The sequence below is a fragment of the Anabrus simplex genome, chromosome 4 (genome assembly GCF_040414725.1).
Source record: "Anabrus simplex isolate iqAnaSimp1 chromosome 4, ASM4041472v1, whole genome shotgun sequence".
Classification (NCBI taxonomy): Eukaryota; Metazoa; Arthropoda; class Insecta; order Orthoptera; family Tettigoniidae; genus Anabrus; species Anabrus simplex.
In genome coordinates this window covers 118,055,955-118,082,259 of record NC_090268.1, presented here as the reverse complement: position 1 = coordinate 118,082,259, position 26,305 = coordinate 118,055,955, and positions in this window count along the sequence as shown.

The window sequence follows — 26,305 nt, the reverse complement described above, 5'->3', positions numbered from 1 at the left end:
GGCTGAATTCAAAACTGGCGGAAAGAAAAGATCAATATTGCCAACCCAAAAATGAATGAACATAATTTAGTAAAGAACAAACTTATGAATACAAAAAATTTTCAAATCAAGTTCCTTCACCGCACCAGGGTGCATGATCATAGTTTTTGTAGTGACATCTGTTGCAGAAAGTCCAAACTTCCTGATAAATGGTAAACAAAACGCGTAGAATTTTGTACAGTACTGGACACTTCACAATCACAAAATTAAGGAGGTGACATCTTCTGAGGAAAAGTTTAAGTAGATTTAGTAGTAGTTTAAGTAGATTTAGTTCCAGGCTCTGTGTTTCTCCTGTAGAGGAGTTCTAATTGGCGCAAGATGTAAATGTGCGGCGTAGAGGTGTACCGCCCGGTACTATTATTATTATTATTATTATTATTATTATTATTATTATTATTATTATTATTATTATTATTATTATTATTATTATTATTATTATTATTATTATTATTATTATTGTTGTACCGGGCGGTACACCTCCACGCCGCTAATTTAAAATTTGCGCCAGTTGAAACTCCTCTGCTGGAGGAAGTCTGAACTTTATCTATGCTATTAATTCTCTACTTTCTCAGAAGATGTCACCACGTGAAAAATTTTGAGTTTTCGAACTGTGTCATTTTTGATGTGTTTTTGTTTCGCTTGAAGTAAGAAGTGTGAACTTTCTCTTCTAGAGGACACTACTGAAGATCTACAATAGTGCACTCTAGTGCGGAGTCAAAGAACTATTTTGTTGGAGAAATTTTTATTTCAAATGTTTGTTCTTTGCTAAATTTCTTTCAGTCATTGGTTAAGTTGGCAATATTAACCCCTCCTTTCCCCTTGTTTTAAATCTAGCCTATCCCGAATTTCTTAAATTAATTTTCCACCAATTATGTGCTTCTTCTTAGTATTGTGTAGGGGGTTTATTGATGAACCAATAAAATCCTCGTGGGAGGGTGTTCTCATTCCCCTAACGCCTAGAACCTTCCGCGAGAGTATATAAACTGCTGATTTTAGGGTCTCCGGGCCACTTCTGTTCCATCTTTCAGTGTGTAAAGTACATAGCAGGGGGCGGGAAGCGCCTCTTTCTTCTCCAGCTGTTCAACACCAGGTAATGGCCTCTTAATAACTTCTTTTCTTGCTAGGTCGGCAGTTTAACTCTCGGGGCGGGTTCTAAGCGTTCCACCATGTAACCTTTTCCTAAATGTAACTACTCTTTTCATATATTCTCTTTTAAAGCTACATACTGGGATAGAGAGTGCTAACCCTCTCGAGCTCCCACTCATATTGTTTTGAGGTGAACTTATTTTTCTCAACCTATTCTTCGTTAACGTAAAACAAATTGTTCTCTTCTTAAGTCACCTCTTTAGTATGGGATTAGCCCTTGTATTAACGGCCTAGTGCCAAGTAGGTCTTAATCAAAGTGTATTAGGAGTGCAAGTTCGCCTCCTCTCAAATTGTTACCTTAGAGGTCATTTAATTAACCTTCTTTTCATTTTATAGACCTCAGTAGATTGGGTATTTTACCCCTGTGTTTATGTCCGTTGAGGACAACTTGAAGGTGGAGTTCGGTGTGGCCTTTGAGAGGCTTAAAGTTGAGAGCGAGTGGCTCTTTTTGTAAATTGAGTGTTGTATGCCTCGTGGAGGCTTTTCAGTGTAATTTGGAGCTAGGGCTCCTAGGCATGAATGGGGTTTTCTGCCCCTCTGTTGAAACTTGTGTTTGGAGGTAAAACTGAGCTGATTGCCCAAGCATTGTGTTTTCAGGGCTCGAAGCCCAAATCCTGTAAATATTGTAACTACCCTTTGACTTGCTACTTTGTACCTGCCATGCTTGTTATTTCTTTGTTTTGAAAAGAAAATATAACCTGGTTAAATTTTAAATTAATTTTACTTTAGTAGTTTGAGACCTGTTCACCACCCCGCACCTTCTTTCACGCATAACTACCACAAAAAATACGGTAACAAGTGGTAGCAGAGCGTGGTTGAATGGGTCTCAATTTAGCCCCTTTTGACGGCTAAACATTGTTTTGTTCCGAACTCTAACAATTTTTCTCAGTTGCTGGAATTTTTTTGAGTTTTTCAAAATTGTTCTGTCATCATGCCCGGACCTCGCGATGTTCTCCATCTTAACTATTTGCGCAAAGAGGAGTTGATATATGAGTTAACTATTAGAAATGTGCAATCTGGAGGCACGGTTGCAGTAGACACAAATAAGCTTAGAGAGTCCCTAGATTTGCCCATTTCCATCCCCAATTTGGGAGAGAAAGAAATTGACGACTTTCTTTCCACGATCACGGAGAATATTACTGGGCTAGCTTCTGTAGTTAGTTTTTTTGATGAAAATGATCCTTCTCCTAATCAAATTAAGCGTGTGCAAGCTAGGCTGTTTCATTTTTCAAATAGAGTTAACGATCTGTTGTCTCTAAAGTTGAATGACGTTCAGAAGAAGGAAGCTAGTACGCTGCTTGAAAATATGTCCGAATTATCTAGCAAGGTCACTCAATTGTTAACAGGGGAGGTTCCTCCCAAAAGCGATCTAACCACCATAGTGAATGTAGGTAGTGAGGAAGAACCTCCTAAGGGAGAAGTAAATAGGAAAACCATCGCTGCCCAAACTATCTCTGCCCCATTGGACAACGAATCTGAACGCCGTGCATCGTTGAGTAACATCCGTTCGGAATTAACTTCCTTGCCATTGAAACCTTTGCCTACTATGTCACCCGGGTTCAGTAGCTTGCCTCATCCATTGGCAATGTTGCTCAGAGGTATCTCTAAATTTTCCGTTAACACCACCAGTGACGTAATTTCATTTTTAAGATTTTTAGTTGAATTTCAGGATCATGCCCTTGTGTTTTCTCTTTCTCCATGTCAAATTTTGCAAATTATCTATCCGTATGCTATTGGTATTCTCTTTGATAAAATCGTAAGAGCCATTGCCGAGCAATCATCTATTGAGGATTTCCATGCCCACTTGCTAGCTAACTTCATCCCGGCTAGGGCCAGGTCCTCCCTTATTCAGAAGTACTATTATCGTGTACAGCGCTTGGATGAGAACTTGGCTGATTTCATACAAGATATTAAATTCTATACTAGGGTGTTTGCCCTTCATTTTCCTGAAGATCAGATTGTACAGGCTATTGTAGAAGGCATTTCACCATCTTATAGGTCATACTTGTGTTTCGCGGCGTGCCCGCAAACTTTCTCTGAACTTGAAGCGTTGGCCGTCTCAGCGGAAGGAGTTAGGTACGCCGATTCTTTGCGTGTGGCAAAAGAACCCCCTCCTTCGTTTAGTAATACTCGGCCTCCACCTCGCCGATCAGTCACCCCTCGTAAATGTTATGCTTGTGGGTCGCCTGACCACCTGCGCAATAAGTGTCCACTGATCAAGTCGAGTGGGACAAGTAATGGGGCTGGTTCATCACAAGGCTGTTTTAAATGTGGGGCTTTCTCACATATCGCCAAGAATTGCCCAAATTCGAATAGCACCCCCTCCTGCTCAACTTCTGGTGCAAATTCCACCTATGCCAATAATAAAAAGTGACTAGTGGCTTCGGCTGAGTCGACTAATCCATCTTCCCGAGACTCAGCCCCTAGTAAACAGGTTGTAAATTCGGAGAACGATCAGTCTTCAAATTCATCTTTTGAATGCCCCAAAGAGTGTCTTAGAATTGCGGCGGATTCCCCCGCACCTGTTCCTTTTCTTAAGATTGAGTTAAATAACGAGCCTATAACTGCTCTCTTAGATTCAGGCAGTGTTTGTTCGATTATTTCGGCTGAATGGTATTCTAAATTGAAATCTGTTTGTAGACTACCTGACTATGTCTCATCTCCTGTTCAATATGTTTCGGCTAATTCATCCCCATTAGAAATTCTAGGTTCCTTACTGGTCAAAATTCGTATTTTTAAATTTACATGGAAAACCAAACTGTTTGTGGCCAAGCACTTGTCTTGCCCCATTATATTGGGAGCGGACTTTATTTCTCACACTGGTCTTGTGCTCGATCTTCAGAGTAGGTCTTGCACTTTCAAATTTGCCTCTAATTGTAATATCCCTCTATTAAAGTGTAATTCTGCATCATGTTCTTCTATTTCGCCTACCCAGGATGAGATGTTGTTAGACCTTAGACATCTACCTGAGGAGCAGGCTGATAGTATTCGCAAATTGTGTCAGTCGTTTCCCGAGGTGTTCTCTGATACTCTTGGTGTTACTGACCGTATTGAATACAAAATTGAGGTCACGGATTCGATTCCTGTCCGTTTTCCACCTTATAGGCTATCTCCACCTAAAATGAAGGCTCTAAAAGAAATCATCGATCAGATGTTGAAGGACGGTATTATCAGGCCCTCTAAGTAGGCGTATTCTTCGCCTATTTTTCTAGTTCCGAAACCCCAAGGAGGCTTCAGGCCTGTAATTGATTATAGGGCTCTCAATCGGAAGGTGGTGTTGCAATCTGTGCCCCTTCCCGACCTTCATTCTTGTTTTTCATGGTTCCGTAAGGCCAAGTTCTTTACTATCTTGGACTTGAATCAGGCCTATAATCAAATTCCCCTTGCCGAAGAGTCTAAACATCTTACAGCGTTTGCCACGGACTGGAACTTATACGAATACAACCGCGTGCCTTTCGGGCTCCCCACGGGAGCAGCTGTACTCACTAGGCTACTAGATAGGGTCTTCTCCGACATCAAATTTGAGTACTTATATCACTACTTGGATGATGTCGTCGTATTTTCAGAGACTTTTGAAGAACATCTAGATCATCTGCGAGAAGTCCTCGATCGCCTTCGTAAGGCTGGGTTAACTGTCAAGTTGTCCAAGGTTGCCTTTGCTAAGCCCTCTATGTCATTCCTAGGGCATATTGTGTCACCTGATGGTGTAGCAGTCTATCATTCTAGAACACAGGCCATCCGTGATTTTAAACCTCCCAAGGACATTAAAGGTATCGCCAGGTTCATTGGTATGGTGAATTTCTTCAGGAAGTTTATTCCTAACTTCGCTAATAGAGCGGCGCCCTTAAACCTTCTTCGTAGGAAAGGCATCAAATTTGAGTGGGGACCTTCTCAACAAGCCGCTTTCGAAGACCTTAAATTAGCTCTTTGTAATGCCCCTGTACTTGCTATGCCTGATTTCTCGAAGAAATTCATCGTCCAAACCGACGCGTCGTCGTCAGCAGTAGCTGCAGTCCTTCTTCAAGAGACTGAACTAGGGAGGCGACCCATCGCCTATGCATCTAGGACCTTGTCGGCTCAAGAAGCCAAGTATTCCATCTATGAGCTCGAAGGTTTGGCAGTCTTATTCGCCTTAGAGAAGTTCCGTCTCTATCTGGAACATGTTAAATTCGACCTGGAGACAGATAATCAAGCCTTAAGCTGGGTCTTAGGTAGGCCGCGTCGTACTGGTCGTATAGCCCGCTTGTCCATCCGTATTTCTGCCTTCCAGTTTGATGTTAGACATATCAGAGGTACCGAAAATATTGTCGCTGATGGACTCAGCCGTATGTTTTCAAACGACGTTGAGAACCATGAACCGGTCGACAGTTCATCACCTCCCAAGTCAACACCATCTGATGTTAATGCCATCTTAACGGATGCCCCCATGCTCTTTAGGGATATCGAGAAATACCAACATGAAGATCCGACGCTGGCTCCGATAATGGAAACCCTTTCTTCTGGGGAACATGTTGTCCCTTATGTTCTGAGGAATGGTGTTTTATGTTGCCCATCGAGGCATGACAAGATGATGAAGGTTGTCGTTCCAGCTGTTACCATGAGACCCCATTAGGAGGGCATCTTGGAATCTTTAAAACCCGTGAAAAGATTCGTGAAATGTTCATCTGGAAAGGTATGGACGGTGAAATCCGTGAACTAGTAAAGGCTTGTAAATCCTGTTTGATTATTAAACCAACCATGTCCACCAAGGTAGGCCTTTTGTCTTCGCATCAAGCGTCGCGCCCCATGGAACGCCTGTACATTGATTATGTAGGACCCTTTCCCCAGTCAAAGGGTAATGCTAACAAGTTCATCTTTGTATGCGTAGATGGTTTTACCAGATTTTCTTGGTTATTTCCGACTAAGCTGGCTACCGCTCAGTCCACCATTACTTGCCTAAATTCTATTTTTGCTTCTTTTGGTCCGTGCCAATATATTGTGTCCGATAATGCTAAGGCGTTTACATCAAATCTTTTTCGTAAATTCTGTTTTGACTTATCCATCTCTCATGTAACTACTTCTGCTTATTACCCTCAACCATCTCTGGCTGAACGGGTTAATCGTAATCTCAGGTCCGCACTTATTGCCTATCATCATGAAGATCATTCCAGGTGGGACACGTCCCTGCATTGGTTAGCTTTTGCTTTGAATTCGGCGGTTCATGAATCACATAAATTCACTCCAGCTTCTTTGATGTTCAAGTTTGTTCCCAACACGCCGCTCTCTAACCTCTGGTCTCTGAGTGACATTCTACCCGAGACAATAGATCCGGACAACATTAAAGATCTTTGGAAGAAGGCTAAAGCCAATCTTAAAGTGTCTCATGAAAAGGATAGGGAAAGGTATGATCGTGGACGGAGACCCACCCCTTTGAAGGTAGGTGACCAAGTTATGGTCAAGAACTTTGTTCCCGCGGGCAAACTTGCCCCCAGATTTCATGGGCCTTGTATCATTCTCGATTTCCTTACGCCGGTTACGTTGTTAGTAAGCAATCCAGCCACCGAGAGGATATTTAGGGTTCACCTGTCCCTGGTGAAACCGGTGTAATTTCTGTGTTAACTTGCTTCATATTATTTTGAGAGGAATATGAAGGTTATATTTTTTTTTGAGTTTCACTTTCAAGGCTTTCTGCCCCTTCTATAATAGTTTGTCTTATATGTAAGCTTTTTGTAAAACCTTACCCGATCCGTTAAACTGCCATTTTGTCCTTACCATGGCCATTACCACGCTCCCGTCTCCTGCTATATACACTGTGGCTTGATTACATTTAATGCCATGGACACCTGCACGCCGCTGACCCCTCAACCTCTTCACCAAGCCTGTGCCCTCAAAAAGATGATGGTCCAACACAATTCTGCCGCCTAGCTTTAATGTTTCAGTGCCCCCGCAGCCGCGCGGCGCCGTGCAGCAACTGGGGCAGAGGACGGGCCCCCTCTTCTCCAGCGAGGACGTCAGGTGCACGGCGAGCCGGAGCTCTCCTCCCGGCCAAGGCTGATGCGTGGCGCACGACCTGCTACTTGCCCGCAGCCTGTATATGTTCACCGCGGGCGCGGCGTGTTTCAACACCTCTGCTCCCCTCATAGTGCGGGCGGGCGGTATCTCAGGGTACTTGAGGGGTCCGAGCGGCCTCCTTTTGGACGCAAGCTGCAACGGCCGGTCCGGCCATTCAACTTAATCAACATCAACTACATGGACAGTTACGTTAAGCAATGACTACACTTGGGAATTCAACAGCAATATTTGGCGGCAATTGCAAAAATTTTTCTTCACCTCTAAGTATTAAAAGTTTATCTTCAGAAATTCAACTTCTACAAATATAAAGACTTTACTTCACCTGCAACAACAAAATTTTGAAACTGAATCAAACCAAATTAAGAAAATCTTATAATGCTTCTGCAATCAATCTTCATATCCACAGCATAACTTGGACCTTGTTTCAAACAGATTTCATGTGTCACCCCTGGAGGTACTTTTAGGGGGGGAGGTCTGTACCGGGCGGTACACCTCCACGCCGCTAATTTAAAATTTGCGCCAGTTGAAACTCCTCTGCTGGAGGAAGTCTGAACTTTATCTATGCTATTAATTCTCTACTTTCTCAGAAGATGTCACCACGTGAAAAATTTTGAGTTTTCGAACTGTGTCATTTTTGATGTGTTTTTGTTTCGCTTGAAGTAAGAAGTGTGAACTTTCTCTTCTAGAGGACACTACTGAAGATCTACAATAGTGCACTCTAGTGCGGAGTCAAAGAACTATTTTGTTGGAGAAATTTTTATTTCAAATGTTTGTTCTTTGCTAAATTTCTTTCAGTCATTGGTTAAGTTGGCAATATTAACCCCTCCTTTCCCCTTGTTTTAAATCTAGCCTATCCCGAATTTCTTAAATTAATTTTCCACCAATTATGTGCTTCTTCTTAGTATTGTGTAGGGGGTTTATTGATGAACCAATAAAATCCTCGTGGGAGGGTGTTCTCATTCCTCTAACGCCTAGAACCTTCCGCGAGAGTATATAAACTGCTGATTTTAGGGTCTCCGGGCCACTTCTGTTCCATCTTTCAGTGTGTAAAGTACATAGCAGGGGGCGGGAAGCGCCTCTTTCTTCTCCAGCTGTTCAACACCAGGTAATGGCCTCTTAATAACTTCTTTTCTTGCTAGGTCGGCAGTTTAACTCTCGGGGCGGGTTCTAAGCGTTCCACCATGTAACCTTTTCCTAAATGTAACTACTCTTTTCATATATTCTCTTTTAAAGCTACATACTGGGATAGAGAGTGCTAACCCTCTCGAGCTCCCACTCATATTGTTTTGAGGTGAACTTATTTTTCTCAACCTATTCTTCGTTAACGTAAAACAAATTGTTCTCTTCTTAAGTCACCTCTTTAGTATGGGATTAGCCCTTGTATTAACGGCCTAGTGCCAAGTAGGTCTTAATCAAAGTGTATTAGGAGTGCAAGTTCGCCTCCTCTCAAATTGTTACATTAGAGGTCATTTAATTAACCTTCTTTTCATTTTATAGACCTCAGTAGATTGGGTATTTTACCCCTGTGTTTATGTCCGTTGAGGACAACTTGAAGGTGGAGTTCGGTGTGGCCTTTGAGAGGCTTAAAGTTGAGAGCGAGTGGCTCTTTTTGTAAATTGAGTGTTGTATGCCTCGTGGAGGCTTTTCAGTGTAATTTGGAGCTAGGGCTCCTAGGCATGAATGGGGTTTTCTGTCCCTCTGTTGAAACTTGTGTTTGGAGGTAAAACTGAGCTGATTGCCCAAGCATTGTGTTTTCAGGGCTCGAAGCCCAAATCCTGTAAATATTCTAACTACCCTTTGACTTGCTACTTTGTACCTGCCATGCTTGTTATTTCTTTGTTTTGAAAAGAAAATATAACCTGGTTAAATTTTAAATTAATTTTACTTTAGTAGTTTGAGACCGGTTCACCACCCCGCACCTTCTTTCACGCATAACTACCACAAAAAATACGGTAACAATTATTATTATTATTATTATTATTATTATTATTATTATTATTATTATTATTATTATTATTTGATATCTTATATTCATCCACAGGTCCCAGCACTTCATGTCATAAGAGTCACTAATCGCAGCTATAACCAATTTCTGTATCAATCCTTTCGTAGGCGTATTATTTGAATAATATTTCTTATATGTGAGCTGTTTAGTCCATCCCACCGAATGTATGATCAGCCTTAGCCTTCGGTTCAGAAGACTCCGATTTCGAGGCTCGGAGTCTAGCTGTTTGTGTTTGTCTCAATGTACACTTCTTCATTAAACACAACATACCACTCTGCCGGACAGCATATGAACTCTTGATAGCTGAAATATGTTCCTCCACATGAGGTTGGGGTCAGGATGAGCATCCAGCTGTAGAACTAGTCCACGTCTACATTTGCGACACAGGTCGCACCCGCGACTCCACTAAGGTGCACGAAAAGCAGCGGAGAAATAAATAAAAGCAAGTAATAATATATTTGTTTTAATGAAAACCCCCTGTGGGTGGGGGACGCGGACGAAGAATACACCCACGGTATCCCCTGCCTGTCGTAAGAGGCGACTAAAAGAAGCCCCAGGTGCTCTCAACTTGGGAGCGTGGGTTGGCGACCACGGGGCCCTTAGCTGAGTCCTGGCATTGCTTCCACTTGTACAAGGCTCCTAACTTTCATCTATCATGTCCGACCTCCCTTGGTCAACTCTTGTTCTTTTCCGACCCCGACGGTATTAGAGCATTCGAGGCCTAGGGCGTCTTTCATTTTCACGCCCTTCGTGGCTCTTGTCTTCCTTTGCCAGGTACTTCATTTTTTAAATTGCCGGATCCTTTTTACCCTCTGTCGGTGGGGGACGCAGATAAAGAATACACCCACGGTATACCCTGCCTGTCGTAAGAGGCGAATAAAAGGGGTGACCAAGGGATGATACTTTGGGAACCATGAGACAATCTGTGATTAGTACCATTACGCGATGAACACCATGGGTCGACTTTACTTGCGATTTGTACTACTGTATGTGCCTCGTTGTTCTCTCTCTTGGAGCAATACTCACTACTACCTGAGGAACTCGTACCGCGAGTGCTTCCGGCTGGGTCTGTGATTAGTATAAACGGCGGAGGATCACTATGGGATAGTACCATTATATGAAGAACACCATGTGTCTGTGTTGCCTGTGGGTGGTGTCATAATGTGAACTACACCATGAGTATACGTAGCCTATGATTAGTACATCTGTATGAGGAACACCATGGGTCTACGTTGCTTGTTATGTGAGGAACCTGATGGGTCTGCGTTGCTTGTGGGTAGTATCCTTATGTGAGGAACATCATGGAGCTGTGATGCTTGTGAGTAATGCCGTTATGTGTGTCATACCGTAGGTCAACATTACCTGTGATTAGTACCACCGTGCGAGGAACACCATGATTCTTCGTTACCTGTTAAGGATTGCGGTGCACCGCGGAAGACTGGGAAACGATAACTATTTCATCATTACTCTGTAGCTTTCTCTCAGAGCAAAAATTTCACAGATGTTCATAAAAATTTCTAAAGATTCTATTTTCAAATTTCACTCACTCTTCCTAAATTAGTAGGGTACACAAAATAATCTATTAACATGTTTACGAGTACATGTTCTATTACAAGAAGAATGCTATTTATACTATAGTAGAAACACCGTGGTTCTGCTTTCTCTATCAGTGACTAGCAAATGTTCCCGTGCTTCGCTACGTTATTATATATTGTATACGGAGTTCTACTAAGTTACTGCACACGCAGTAAGATTATATTAAATTGCATGTCCCTCAGCGCTATCCGTGACACAAAAATGAGAGGACACCATACGTTGTTTCGGATGTAAGGAGCGCTTTGAGGAAGTTTCGATGATAATGGCAGGTCATTATTCCTACTGCCATTTACAATCGAGTTCGGGAGTTTCTACTATAACGGCAGGCTCACTTGTCAACCGCCATTCTCAATAGAGATGGATAGTTTTAATTATAATGAAAAGTCCCCTTTTCTAATGCCAGTCACAATCGAGTTGGAGAGATTTTGTTATAATCGAGAAATGCAGCGTTATCTAAAGTATAATGAATCGAGATACGACAAGACATAGGATCAAAGATGAAGATTTCTCCAAATTGAGCAGCGATTGTGTAATTTGCTTCGTGAAATGAGTTACCATTTAGAAAGCAGTTACCACGAAACGAAGGTCTGCACCGTCATTGAAATTTCCTCCATATTTCGATATTTTCCGGAGCCTAAATGTAATATATTTGAACAGTTTGGGACTTTCCCTCAAAGGAAACAGTGTCCAGTGACCAAGCGAAATTATGTACATAACAAAAGTTGTATAATATGAAGCGACGTTTCACATATAGAACACGGATTTTACAGAAAATCAATGATATGAAGGAAAACGTAAGAAAACTAGTGTGGTTTCTCTATAAACTCCCAGTCTATTTAGTGATTTTTAAATCATATACATATGTAAACGTTCCCTTGGATGAGAATACTATATATGAAGTTTCGTCAAAATCTATCCAGCTGTTTCGCCGTGATGGTGGAATAGATTGACAAACAGGCACGGAAGCTAAAAAACACTGATACGGCCTTGAGTTGACCTAAATCGGATAAGTATCTGAAAAATTGGCAAAACAAAATAAATTAAAGAGCACGGATCCCTTACAACTTTATTTATATAGATTAGTACTATTACTAGGAGCCACTGATCTAAATTTTGGACTCCTCTGGACAACAAGCATCATCCCAGAAAATAAGGCATTGTAAATTGGATCCACTGATTGCTTTGGATTCATGGTTATTTTTTCATCATTCGTTTTAGATTCTAGTCAGTGGATACATTTTGAAATTTTAATTATGGTTTCATTTCGTTGCACCTCGTATCATTAGGACCGATGATCTAGCTGTTAGGCCCCACCGGGCGAGTTAGCCGTGCGGTTAGGGGCGCCCAGCTGTGAGTTTGCATCCCGGAGATAGTGGGTTCGAATCCCACTTTCCACGAACCTACTACGCTGGTGTAGCAGGGGGAGAGGTGATACTCCCACGTGGCGCGTCCCAGGTGGCGGATAGGGGGGTCCTAAGCGGCTAGACGGCGGACTTGAGGGAAATAAAATACCTCTCGCGGACCAAACACACTACCCCCTGCGGGTGGGGGACGCACATGTAGAATACATCCGCGGTATCCCCTGCCTGTCGTAAGAGGCGACTAAAAGGGGCCCAAGGGGCTCTCAACTTGGGAGTGTGGATTGGCGACCACTGGGCCCTTAGCTAAGTTTTGGCATTGCTTCCACTTACTTGTGCCAGGCTCCTCACATTCGCCTATCCTGTCCGACCTCCCTTGATCAATTGTTCTTTTCCGACCCCGACGGTATTAGAGCATTCGAGGCCTAGGGAGTCTTTCATTTTCACGCCCTTCATGGCCCTTGCCTTTCTTCGTCCGTTACTTCATCTTTCGAAGTGACGGATCCCTTCTTTCTTCTTCTTTTCTCTCTCTCTTTACCCCCTGTGGGTGGGGGACGCCGACGAATAATACACCCACGGTATCCCCTCCCTGTCGTGAGAGGCGACTAAAAGGGGCGACCAAGGGATGTTTCTTAGAACTATGAAACTACTTTTGATTAGTACCATCACGCGGGGAACACCATGGGTTGCCTGTGCTTACGAGTAGTATCACTATATTAGGTACGAAATAGGTTTGTGATTAGTAGCAGCAGAGAGTGCTTCCCCTGTGGGTTTCGAGTACCTCTGAGTCGAACCCATGTGAGCAACACCGTGGGTCTGGGCTTTGCCTGTGAGTTGTACCACTATATGAGCGGCACCGTGGGTCTGCGTCGCCTGTGATTAGTACCCACTATGTGAGGAACACCACGGGAATACCGGCGCCCGTGACTAGTACATCTAGGTGAGGAACCTCATCGGTTTGCGTTGGCTATGAGTGGCGCCATTGTGTGAGAAACACCATAGGTCTGCGTTCCCTGTACGAAGTACAATACTTGTGAGTAGTACCACCTTGTGTGGAACACCGTGAGTCTTTGCTACTTTTGATTAGTACCCCAACATGACAAATACCAGGGTTCTACTTTACTCGCGACATGTACCATTCTGTGGGGCCTTAGACATGGATTTTGTACCCCTTTAGACATCAAGCATCCTCGATTCAGGATTACGCTTTATATATGGTCCCTTGGTCGGTATTACTATTATTTATGACCTTTTTGCGTCGGATCCACTGTTTTGTTTGTTTGTTTGTTTGTTTATTGTTTTTTGTTTTTTGGATTCACGTCCATCCATTCATTCTTCATGACATTTTCTTATTTTGGTCAGTGGATGATTTTGAACCTTTTGTTGCCATTTCATTTCGTACCATTAGGGGCCGATGACCTCGATGTTAGGCCCCTTTAAACTACAAGCATCATCATCATCATCATCATCATAATTTCGAATCCTATTTTCGGCAGCCCTGAAGGTGGTTTTCCGTGGTTTCCCATTTTCACACCAGGCAAATGTTGGGGTTGTACCTTAATTAATGCCATAGCCCTTTCTTATCCCACCGTCTCCATAAGACCTATCAGTGTCGGTGCGACGTAAAGCCACTAGCTGTTAGGCCACTTTAAACAACAAACATTACCATCATAAATTTTTAATGAAATGCGCACTAATATTCACTGTTAACATTATCTCAAGCTGTGGTTAAAAAGAGTTAATGAAAACCGCATGTTATCAAAAAGCTAAGGATTGCGGTGCACCACGGACGACTGGGAAACGATAACTATTTCATCATTACTCTGTAGCTTCCTCTCATAGCAATAATTTTACAGATGTTCATAAAAAGTTCTAAAGATGCTATTTTCATATTTCACCCACATTCCCAAATTAGTAGGTTACACAAAACAATCTATTAACTTGTTTGCGAGTACATGTTCCATTACAAGAAGAATTATATTTTTCAGTGCCAAACAAGTGATATAATTTAAATATAGCTTAATTACTCCATTAAGCTTCTTGTTCTAGACTTGTAAAAGCATAATCTTAAAGTGTTCAATAAAATTTGAAGCATTTAACATCCAAACGAATGTTTATATTAAAATTTACAATTATACAAGCCTACTTGTCCGGCTCCTTGGCTAAATGGTCAGGATCGAGGCCTTTGTTTCAGAGGGTCGCGGGTTCGATTCCTGGCTGGGTCGAAGATTTTATCCGCGTTTGAGTAACTCTTCTGACTCGGAGATTGGATGGTCGTATTTGTCCCAATACAGTCCTCATCATGTACGTACAAGTTATCACACTACCAATCACCACAGAAACAAGCAATGGTGAACATGTCTTCACACAGGTTTGGCGTCAGGAAGGGCATCCGACTGTAAAGCAAAGTCAAGTCCACAGTTCGGATCTGTGACCCTAAAAGCGGTAGAAAAAGAACACAATAATAGGCATACTTGAAAATCAATTAAACAACTGCCATTCAACAATTAAAATAAATGCATGTCGTCGACCCGAGGTGATGCAGCTCCGATCAGGCATAGCCCAATAGAAGTGTGCTGCATGTATATTTTGTAACACCCCCTGTGGGTGGGGGACGTAGACGAAGAACACACCCTGCCTGTTGTAAGAGGCGACTACAAGGGGCGACCAAGGGATGATTGAATAAGAACCATGAGACTTTTTGTGATAAGTACTATCACGCGGGGAACACCATGGGTCATCCTTACTTGCATGCAGTAGCACTAAGTTAGGTACACAATAGGTTTGTGATTAGTAGCAACAGAGAGTGGTTCACTGTGGGTTTTCAATATCTGTGATTAGAACCACTATATGCAGAACACTACGGGCTTACGTTGCCTGTGATTAGCACCATTATGTGAGAAACACCACGGGGCTGGGCGTTGCCTGTGATTAGTACTACTCTAGGAACGACACCGTGGATCTGCATTGCTTGTGATTAGTACCCACAATGCAAGGAACACCACGGGGTAGTACCAGTCCCTGTGATTAGCACACCTATCTAAGGAACACCATGGGTTTGCGTTGCCTATGAGTGGCGCTGTAATATGAGAAATACCACAGAACTGCGTTACCTCTTCAACGTACATTACTTGTTAGTAATACCATAATGTGTGGAACACTGTTACTTTGGATTAGTCCCGCTACATGAGAATACTATGGTTCTACGTTCCTAGCGATAAGTACCATTATGAGGGGCCGCTGACCTGGATTTTGGACCCCTTTAGACAATAAGCATCATTGATTCAGGATTTTGCTTCATGTAGAATAAACCCGCGGTATCCCCTGCCTGTCGTAAGAGGTGACTAAAAGTGGCGGCCTAGGCGCGGACATGGATTGTGGTTTGGTATAATGTGGTGGACCTCCTGTGGATGGGAGGGGCTGAATACATTCACAGGTAATCTCTGCCTGTCGCAGAAGGCCACTAAAAGGGTCATGTGGCCATGGTCCCCGCTTTATTTTTATTGTTTTTTAGGGTTAGTTGTAGACCAATTCAAAATTTTTGATGTGCGTGCTGCTCGGCGATGGAGCTCCTATGTGTGCGACTACGCTCGAAAGTCCGTGTCAGTAACCACCCAGGAAGCGGTGGGTGATCGTGTCATGTACCCTTGCAGTAGTATCCGCCTGACAACACAGGTCTCCGCACAGCCGAATGCCAGAAGGACATATACTTGTTATTTATTTTTATTTACATTTACCTATATATAGTGCTCTGTACACGCTATGGGGTGCATGCTATTGCGGAAGACTGGACGAAGGGAGTCCTAGTGCTCATTGCCTCAGTCCTTCCGTATTAGGCATCGTCCAACATCGGACCCAGGGTAGTACCTGCTATGACCAGGTGGGTATTGCCTTGGCTGCTTGGTTCGGCTACAGAGACCCCTGATCGGAGTGGGTGGCATTCGGGAAGGATGATTTCGGGCATGTCGTCGAAACAACTTCCGCCTGCCTTCTCGGGTAGTTCGCTACCCAAGTCTTTAACATTTGATTCCCTAGGGGGAGGGGGGGGGGTGCTTGGGAACAAGCGCAGCGTATTATTCTGGGTTCCAGCATCCCTAGTTTCCTGGTTGCTACCAGAAGCGACGAGCACGATTTTAAGCTGGTTAAATCAATGCTTTTTAGACGACACATCGAAGGTGTATACGGGGAACTTGAGGATATAAAGAAAATGCGCAATGGTGATTTGTCTCTGAAGACGAGCGCTGCGCTCCAAGCCGATCAGTTACTTAAGTGCGACCACCTTGGCGACATCCCCGTCAAAGTGGAAGAGCACAAAACCTTGAATCTGGTTAGTGGAGTTATTTTCCACCGTGATCTTATTCTGAACACTGGCGATGAATTGCTGGAAGACATGAAGCACCGTGGCGTGACACACGTCCGGCGCATTGCGCGCAAAGTCAACGGTGAAGACGTTGCCACGGGTGCGTTCATATTCTCCTTCAAATTGTCAGTGTTGCCAGAGAAATTCAAGGTAACAACCAATCGCTGCGACGTGAGGCCGTACATCCCACCTCCTATGCGGTGCTATCAATGCCAGATATTCGGGCACATGGTATCTCGTTGTTCGAATCCGTCTGTATGTGATACATCTGGACGAGTAATTCACGGCGCGGAGGAGTGCACACCTCCCTACAAGTACCCTAACTGCTCTGGTCTCCATTCTCCTCGAGATCGGAACTGTCCGACCTATCTGTGTGAGAAGAAGGTCCATGAGATCAAGACCCTGGATGGTATTTCCTATCAGGAAGCGCGCCGTAAGTTTAATTCTCTGAAGGCACCGGCCAAGATACTAGACTTCAGCATGATAGCTCAGTCTCTCCCAGGTTCGTCATTTTCAACTGGAACACCCATCCAGAAGATCGCTGCGCCCAATGCGACAGTTGCTCTTGGGAGCAACGCTGCAAAGAGAACGAGCTCGAAGGCGGGTTCATCCCGGCCTTCGACCACCAATAAGCCTGTGGCGGCTAAGGAACCTACGCCGGCACAGAAGGGGAAGAAGACAGCGTCTCCATCCCCTACGAGGTCGGCGAAAGCCGCGCCTAAGCCGGCGGAGGCGGCATCGTCTACCAGGGCTGGGAAATCATCTCCTAGCTCGTCCAAACAAGAATGGACGGCGGGGAAGAAGAGCGCCCTTACCAGGCGTTCTTCCACTTCTCCTACGAATGGGGCCTCACGCCCTCCACCTGGAGGGCCTGATTCTGCGCCAGCGGGTCTTCCGCTTGGAAGACCTGCACGCTCCCCTCGTAGGAAGAAACCCCGCCCCCGGACTACATCGAAGAAATTCAAGATGGAGCATTTATCTCCATCTTCAGATTATTATTATTTGTTTAGCGTATGATGCTTCGTTTGACAATCGTTTGAAATGTATTTTACATTAGAAAAATATATTAGAAAAATATAAGCATATTTAAATACATGGATATGGAGTATTTACAGACCAACTAGGAGGCACACACACACACACATATATATACATACACACACATACACACACAACTGCAGGTTCTGAGATTTCATCACAAGCTGTCCGGCTCCATGGCTAAATGGTTAGCGTGCTGGCATTTGGTCACAGAGGTCCCGGGTTCGATTCCCGGCAGGGTCGGGAATTTTGACCATCGTTGGTTAATTTCGCTGGCTCGAGGGCTGGGTGTATGTGTCGTCTTCATCACCATTTCATCCTCATCACGACGCGCAGGTCGCCTACGGGAGTCAACTCAAAAGACCTGCACCTGGCGAGCCGAACATGTCCCCGGACACTCCCGGCACTAAAAGCCATACGCCATTTCATTTCATAACAAGCTGATGTCAAGTCCTTCCAGCCAAGTGAGTGCCGTAGGGGTTACTTGACGTAGCTCCTCCATAGGCCCAGTGAATGCTCGTAGAGGACATTCTTTCACGATGTGACTGATGGTTTGCACTTCAGCATCACAGTTGCGGGAAGGAGACTCCAACCACCCCCATTGGTGTAGTATAGAAGCAGTTCTTCCAACACCGCAGCGTATCCTGTTTAATCTAGTCCAGATGGTGCGTGGGAGGTTGAACCCAGGAGGTTTTGCTGATGAGTCATCAATGTTGATTAGACTGTGTGCGTGTAATCTGGCCCATTCTTGCTTCCATGCTTCGTCAGGTCTAAGAGGTATGTCAGTTAGTTCCCTGGCCGTCTTCCAGGCAGGGTTCCGGGATTTCAGTCTCGCAACGGGGTTTTCTTCTGCATCCTGGTGGATGGGAAGTGAGCTGTTCATCATCACCTTAGTCCATAATCTTCGGATGGGGATGTGAGTGTAGGTTAGGTAGCATTACGCTGCTTCTAACCTAAACTTCAGAAGTCCACACTACAATATGGCACCGTTACAGCGGAATTGTAACGGTTATGACAGGCATCATGCTGAGGTACGTCAGCTCATTTTTGAGTACGCAGCGAGTATAGTCTGTATTCAGGAGACAAACTTCAGACCAGGTCATCATACGGTCTTGAGAAATTTTCGACTATACTCGACAGAACGACATTATGCTCACCGGGATTCCGGTGGCGTTGGCATCTTTGTCCGTTCTGATACCTACAGTGAAGAGGTTCTATTAAGAACCCCGCTGAAGGCAGTAGCTGTTCGCGTTCCGCTGCCTGTCATAGCAACAGTGTGTAATGTTTTGTTTTCCACCAGGCCAGCCTCTTAATATAAATGACCTCACTGATCTTATAGATCAGCTTCCACCTCCTTTCATCTTGTTGGACGATTTTAATGCCCATCGCCCCATATGGGTCTTTGGGACGCCTTGCCCCCGGGGACGAGAGCTGGAAAAATTAGTAACAGAGCCGGATTTATGTATTTTGAACACAGAGGGACCAACTCACTTTAGTGTTCGTTACGGCACATATTATCGCATAGACGTAAGTCTAAGCAGCCGAACGTTAGTTCCGCTGTTCCGGTGGAATACACAGGACGATCTCTGTGACAGTGACGATTTTCCCATCATTCTTACTTTGTTGAAACGAAAATCCGGGGAGGCTCCCGCTCTATGGATTCTTAAACATGCTGATTGGTCAAAGTACACATCACTGGCTGCCTTTAACGACGATATCCGTTGGACCGTCGGCGAGGAAATAACTTACATCACCCAAGTTATTCTTGCTGCTGCTGAGGAGTCCATTCCGTTCTTCTCGGGAACTCCTCGTCAAAAATTCGTTCCTTGGTGGAACGAAGCAACAGCATCAGCTACCAAAGAACGCCGTCATGCCCATAAAAGTTATCGTAGGCAGGTTACTGTGGCCAACTTGGTAACATTTAAGAAACTCCGCGCTAAGGCGCGAGTTCTTATTCGCCAAAGTAAGAAAGCTTCGTGGGAGAGATATGTGTCGTCTATGATGTCACATACTCCATCATCTCAAGTGTGGACTAAACTTCAACGTATTTCGGGTATCCAAGGATCATCTTCTGTACCGGGAATTTCCATTGCAGGCAATATCATCACTGAACCACTCTCGATTGTTAACCATCTAGCTCCCAATTTCGCGGATGTGTCTGGCTCCGAGAATTACCATCGTGATTTCCTCGCTCTGAAGCGGGAGGCAGAACGTCATCACCTCAGTTTTGCCACTCAAGCTTCAGAGGACTATAACGAAGGTAGGAGGACTTCCCTTCGGGCTTCGCGGAGGGAAGCCGTGGTATTATGTCGTCTTTGGATCGGCCACGGTATTCTGACTCACTCCCATCTACTGAAAGGAGAACCCCCTCCGGTGTGTACTTGCGGTGATCATCTTACCGTGGTACACACTCATACGGAGTGTATGGACCTGGTCGATCTTCGCCGTGGTCTTAACCTCCTGGGTACCATCTCCCTTATCCAGCGAGATGACGAGCAGTCAGCAGACCTCGTCATCCGCTTTATGATGGATAGTAGTCTGATTTATCGCGTGTAATGATGTCCTTTGTCCTAGTGTATTTGTGTTAATTGTGTTAATCCCATTGACTTCATTTTAGTTTGTGGTGCGTATTTTAATGTGTTATTTTAACGTCTAACGTAATGTATATATGATATCTGTATGTATGTATATCATTTGTTTCCTGTATTTTCTATTATTTTATTAGAAAATAAGGCATTGCGAATTAGATCCACTGATTGTTTTAATCTCATATTCATTTTTCTTCTTCACCATTTTTTTAAACTCTAGTCAGTGGATACATTTTAAAATTTTGCCTATCATATATCGTGTCGTCCATCTCGTTCCATTAGGGGCAGATGACCTTCGATGTTATGGCTATTAAAACAACAAGTATCATCATCATCAGCAGGATTGTGCTTTGGTCGCATTCCTTTGGTCAGTAATCCTATTGCTCTGCGAAGTTAGGGCATTGCGTGTCGGGTCCACCGATTTTTTTAAGATCATTGTTCCGGGGTTATCTGTGGAACGCAGAGGTGAAAGAAGATGCTGTTGGGAATGGGTCTATCTACGATTGCCAAAGATTAATTTAAAACTTTAAAATAAAGGTTATATTTCTTTTCAGATCTTACATTTTAACAACGTTCTTCACTTGGTAAAAGAACAAGATTTCAGGTACAGAGCAATTTTGGTACAAAACAGAAAAAAGCAAGAATTGGTAACTTACAATTTTCAGCTTCAAGCTCATAATTTAAAAAGGTCCCAACATCGCTAATGTTGCATTTAGTTAGGTAAAGAAGGAGAGAAATCTCCCAAAACACAATTTTCAAGAGCACTTTGCTCCAACGGTACAAATTACGGCCTTCCAAACGTACCACGCGATATTACACAAATATCTATTACATTACCAGAAAAGAGCTGCACAACTTCTACCAAGGAGACAGCGCTCCCGAACCCTTACGGCCTACTCAAGGCAACAATTAACTATTACAAGACGGAAAAGGACGTATCTGCTCAATAAAATTACACCTTCAGGCCTCTCTAGGCACAATCTACAATTTACAATATCATATTAATTATGTTTTAGTTTACACAGGGGTATCTAGTACCCATTCTACTGGGACCTCGTGAAAAAGAACAGGTCAAATTACTGGCCCAAACTCAAAAATGTATGGAGGCGTACACTTGCGCTCCTTGAAAACCACGGTTAAAATCCTACTTGGGCTTGCGGCCCGATGACGCAGAGGCTAATCCCAAACTACTGAGGTGACTAGATGGAGAAGTTAATTACAGTTTACAAGAGACAAACAGTTACAAAATCGTAGTCACCTGAAGATTAATTGAAGGGGGAATTCGAGAGGGAAACACACATCCCCGATTTACCGTTTAAGTCCTTAGGACTTACAAGAAATTTTACATGAGAAGGAAGAAGGTTTACATTTTAGGAAGTTGGCTGTTACATAGTTAAAGTTTGGAACCTTCCCCTCGAGTTCGGCTTGCGGAGATAACTGCAGAGATAGAAAACTGGTGGCCATTACCTGGGCTGATGTTCTGCCTGCCGAAGAATGAGGACCCCCTTCCTCTCTTTAAACACACACACACACACACACACACACACACACACACACACACACACACACACACACACACAGAGAGAGAGAGAGAGAGAGAGAGAGAGAGAGAGAGAGAGAGAGAGAGAGAGAGAGAGTAATTCGACGATCATTAAGACAAGTTAACTAGAAAAGCGATAGCTGTTATACCCGAGAGGAAGTTTCGACAAGGCTCTGGACTAAATCCGGACACACCCTCTCGTTTTATTGGACAGACAAAAGGTTACAAGAAGCCTATGATTGGCTGAAAAATAAATACACAGAATTTCTGATGGCCAGACTCCAAAGCTGGCGGGATGAGAAGGAAGTGTTGCAAACCTTGAAGTATCAAAAATAATGAAAGTCAATTCAGTTCAGAAAACCTATCAACACAAAACTTCTTTCAATTTCTAGTTATTTCACTTTGCACCAGAGTGCACGACCTCAGTTCTTTAATAGAGACATCTATGGAGAAAATTCCAATTTTTTTGAAATAGTTGTTGCAATTGCAACCAGTGATACATCAAAACAAAACAAAGCAAAACAAAGAAATCCAGTCAGTTTAGGAAACTTTAAAATAACATATTACGGTTCTTTATCACTTTAGTTGTGACATCTGTTGAGTCCCAACTTCTTGCACTAGGTGTTTAAAATTGTGTATGTTAGACAGCGTTCTAGGCCTGCTGTCATTTCTTGATGGATGCAGTACTTTTGCATACATCTCTTGGCACAGGCCAGAGCAAAGTGTAGCTTCCACTGAAGTCCCAGTCTCACCCATACCTGTGACAATATGGAAGCTGCTGGGGTGTGGGTCGTGCTGAGTAATGGCATTCAGAGCACAACCAGTGCGTCTGAGTGTTATAAAAGGTGTTGCTCGTAGGGTCAGTCGTGCTACAATAGCACTGCCTGGCCCAGTGAGGAAAGCAAGGGCAAACTACCTCACTCCTCGTCTTGCCTAGCACGCCTCATTTAGGTACTGCCATTGGTTTTTGTGGATAACTGCATAGCCTTTGGTGGTGTTATTTGAGGATCCAAACAGCCTCTGGGCTGATGACCTAACAGACAGATAGCGTTCTTCTAGGCGCTTCATTTAAATGCACGGGGATGAGGTGTACATCCCGGTACAGTCATATCATTGTTCATCGTCGTCTTTTTTAATTGTAGTCAGTGGATCGATTGTGGAATTATTAATATCGTGAGTTGGATCCGCTGATTATTTTAAATGCGTATTCATCCATTTATTCTTCATCATCATGTTGCGAATTCTGATCAGTGGATGAATTTTGGACTTTTAAATTGTCATTACATTTCGTCTCATTTCGAACCTCACGAACTTACTACGCTGGCGTAGCAGGGGGAGAGGTGATACTCCCACGTGGCGCGTCCCAGGTGCCGGATAGGGGGGTCCTAACCGGCTTGCCGGCGGACTTGAGGGAAATAAAATACCTCTCGCGGACCAAATACACAACCCCCTTTGGGTGGGCGACATAGACGAAGAATACATCCACGGTATCCCCTGCCTGTCGTAAGAGGCGACTAAAAGGGGCGACCAAGGGATGATTGTCTTGCAACCATGAAACTACTTGTGATTAATACCACCACGCGGAGAACATCATGGGTCGCTTTTACTTGCGCGTAGTACCACTATATTATGTACCAAAATAGGTTTGTGATTAGTAGCAAACAGGAGCACCGTGCGGTCGGCTTTTGCAGTACCTGTGATTAGTACCACCATATGAGTGGGACCATGGGATGATAGCTACTAAGGTTCTGCCTTGCCTATGATTAGTACCCACTATATGAAGAACACCACGGGATAGGGGAAGGTCCCTGTGGTTAGTACTCTTATGTGCTGAACACCATAGGGTTGCGTTGCCTGTAAATGGCGCCGCAATGTGAGAAAAAACATAGGTCTGTAGTATATGTCGAATTTCATAACCTGTGAGTGGTACCATAATGTGTGGAATACCGTGAGTCTCTGCTACTTTTGATTATTAACGCAGCATGACAAATACTATGGTTCTACATTCCTAGCGTTAAGTACCGTTATATGAGGGGCCGATAACTTGGATTTTGGACCCCCTTTAGACTGCAAGCATCATCGATTCAATGTTATGCTATAGCAGCAGTCCCTTGGTCAGTAATCATATTGTTTTACGTCAGAATCTGTGAATGTAAGGCATTGCGGGTCGCATCCACTGATTGTTATAAATTCATCTCCATCCATTCATTCTGGTAAGTGGAGAATTTTGGACTTTTAATTTGTCAATCAATTTCGTCTCATTTCGTTCCATTAGGGGCCGATGACCTCGATGTTAGGCCCCTTTAAACAGCAAGCATCATCATCATCATCATCATCATCATCATTTCGAACCATTAGGGGCCAATCCCCTGGATGTTTGGACCCTTTAAACAACAGGTATCATAAGCATCACCTTTTTTAACCACATACCAGCCCTCGTGCCGAATCTTACATTTCTGGCAGTACGGGGAATCGAACCGAAGCCCTCGAGGAAGACACGTAATAGTGCTAACCCGTTGCATTACGGAGATGGATATTCAACAATCGATTTCAACAGTAGATACATAATTCAGTCTTGGCTTTGCCGGCAGAGCACGTTAGAGCATCGTAGGGTGGATTCAGTCGCTGTGTGCAGAAGATCGCGTTGTAGGCAGTCATTCTAAACTATGGAACTAAAGTTGGTTCTTTTATATGACAGTAGTTGTTGAAGCAGTCTTTGACATGGATAATACTTCGCACTTAGGAAACACTCTCAGACAATTCAATAAGCAATAACTTACATTCAGTAACTGAAAAATAAAATCTTCTGCAGGATTACTCATCCGGATGGGACCATTCGCCACAAACTCAAAGGGCGGAAGACAGGCAGACAGGAAAATGGGTCCACCGAGCAAATACGACTTGAAAGAGGGCTCTGAATTTGGGAGGCGGTGGGCCGGTGTCGCCGTCGGCTGTCCTGAGCATAGTTTTCCCTGGTATTCCATTCTCCTTATAAAGGCGAATGTCGGTACAGTTCCTTTTATAGACCACGGCCGCTCCCCTCTCACCTTCTCCGAACTTCAAATCACCGCAACACACACTTTTGGTCTGAGAGAGGGTGTCACCCTCTACCAGACCCGTACCCCATTAGGGTACTGAAAACTAATGAAAATCCACAGCCTGTTTCCAGTTACAAGCGGCTGCGGAATGGAATGAATGAAGCCCCCATCTAGCGGCGAGGATATGAACTGTGTTGGCGGCTGCCGAGGTCTGTCCTAGAAACCATTGTCTCAATTATAAAATAAAGAAAGAAAGTCTGGAGATCCTTAGATTCGGCTTCCATGTGAGACTGCATGTACCATCATAAATGATTCTGGATAGTCCAGCCCCGTAACACGAACTCTGGACTCTGGGTATAATTAAGGCAGTCCAATCGGTGTGTGCCACAGAGTGGTTGTACGGCATGGACCCTTAATTGAATCGATGTGACCTGCGACTAGGTCATGGACCGACCTCTATACTTCTAAGTTACTTTAAAGTCATTGTGGACGATGACCGCAAGGAAAATGATGCTACAATGGCATATGGCCTTAATCTAAGTCACTGAGGTTGATGACCCCATGACCATCCAAGTTTCTAAGCTGAAGGCTGAATACAATTAAGTTATATCGGTTGATGACCAAAGTTTCCACTTTACTAATCCCAGGACATTTAATGCTCAATCAATCAAAGTCAAATAATACAACAACAACAAAGCACACAACACTTTGTGGCAGTAAAAATCCATTACCTTCGAATATGTCCCCTTAAGCGTTACGTTAATATTTGGACTTTCCCAGAAAAATAAACTAAGATTTCCAGAATGCATCTTCAAGGTTTTCACTTGGTTTAAAGTTATTTCACAAATACGGTTTCCACTGAACTTAATAATTTAATAAATTTAAAATGAATCTTAATGAACAACAAATTCTATCTCCGCGGACGAATGGTTTCTTTCACAAGTCCCTGCTCAAATTCTGACGTAATTAATTTCAATTCGTGTTTATCGTCTTTTATTGTCGTACAGCTGGAAGAAATTACATAATTTATTTCCGGTATTATTTCTCGTTTCATGTCATTACCCTTTAAGTTTAATCTAATACTAACAATTATTACTACTTGGATAACCCTAATAATTAAATACACAAACAAATCTGCATAGGTAACTCACCGTACAATGTAAGCCAATTACGATGTCATATCTCATAACATTTCCATGAAGCTTTGTGCACCACTCACAAACAAATCTATCATCATTACCATCACTCTATATTTTTTACAACGGACTTGGCTAACCTCGCTCGTTATACTCTAACTTTGTGGTTTCAAATATACGTTACAATCTCAATTGAACTAAATAATAGTACCTAACAACCTACACGTTACTCCCGGGTGAAACTTCAACTAGAGCTCGCCAAATTTAATGATCACCGTTCCAAAGAAGCAATCTCATTTTTACACTAGCGAGCAGCGCAACCCCCGTTATTCGAACTACCCCCTGTCGATCAGCTGTCGGCATTTGATATGAAACACATGTTCAGGTCATGCTTGACTGGACTCTAAGAA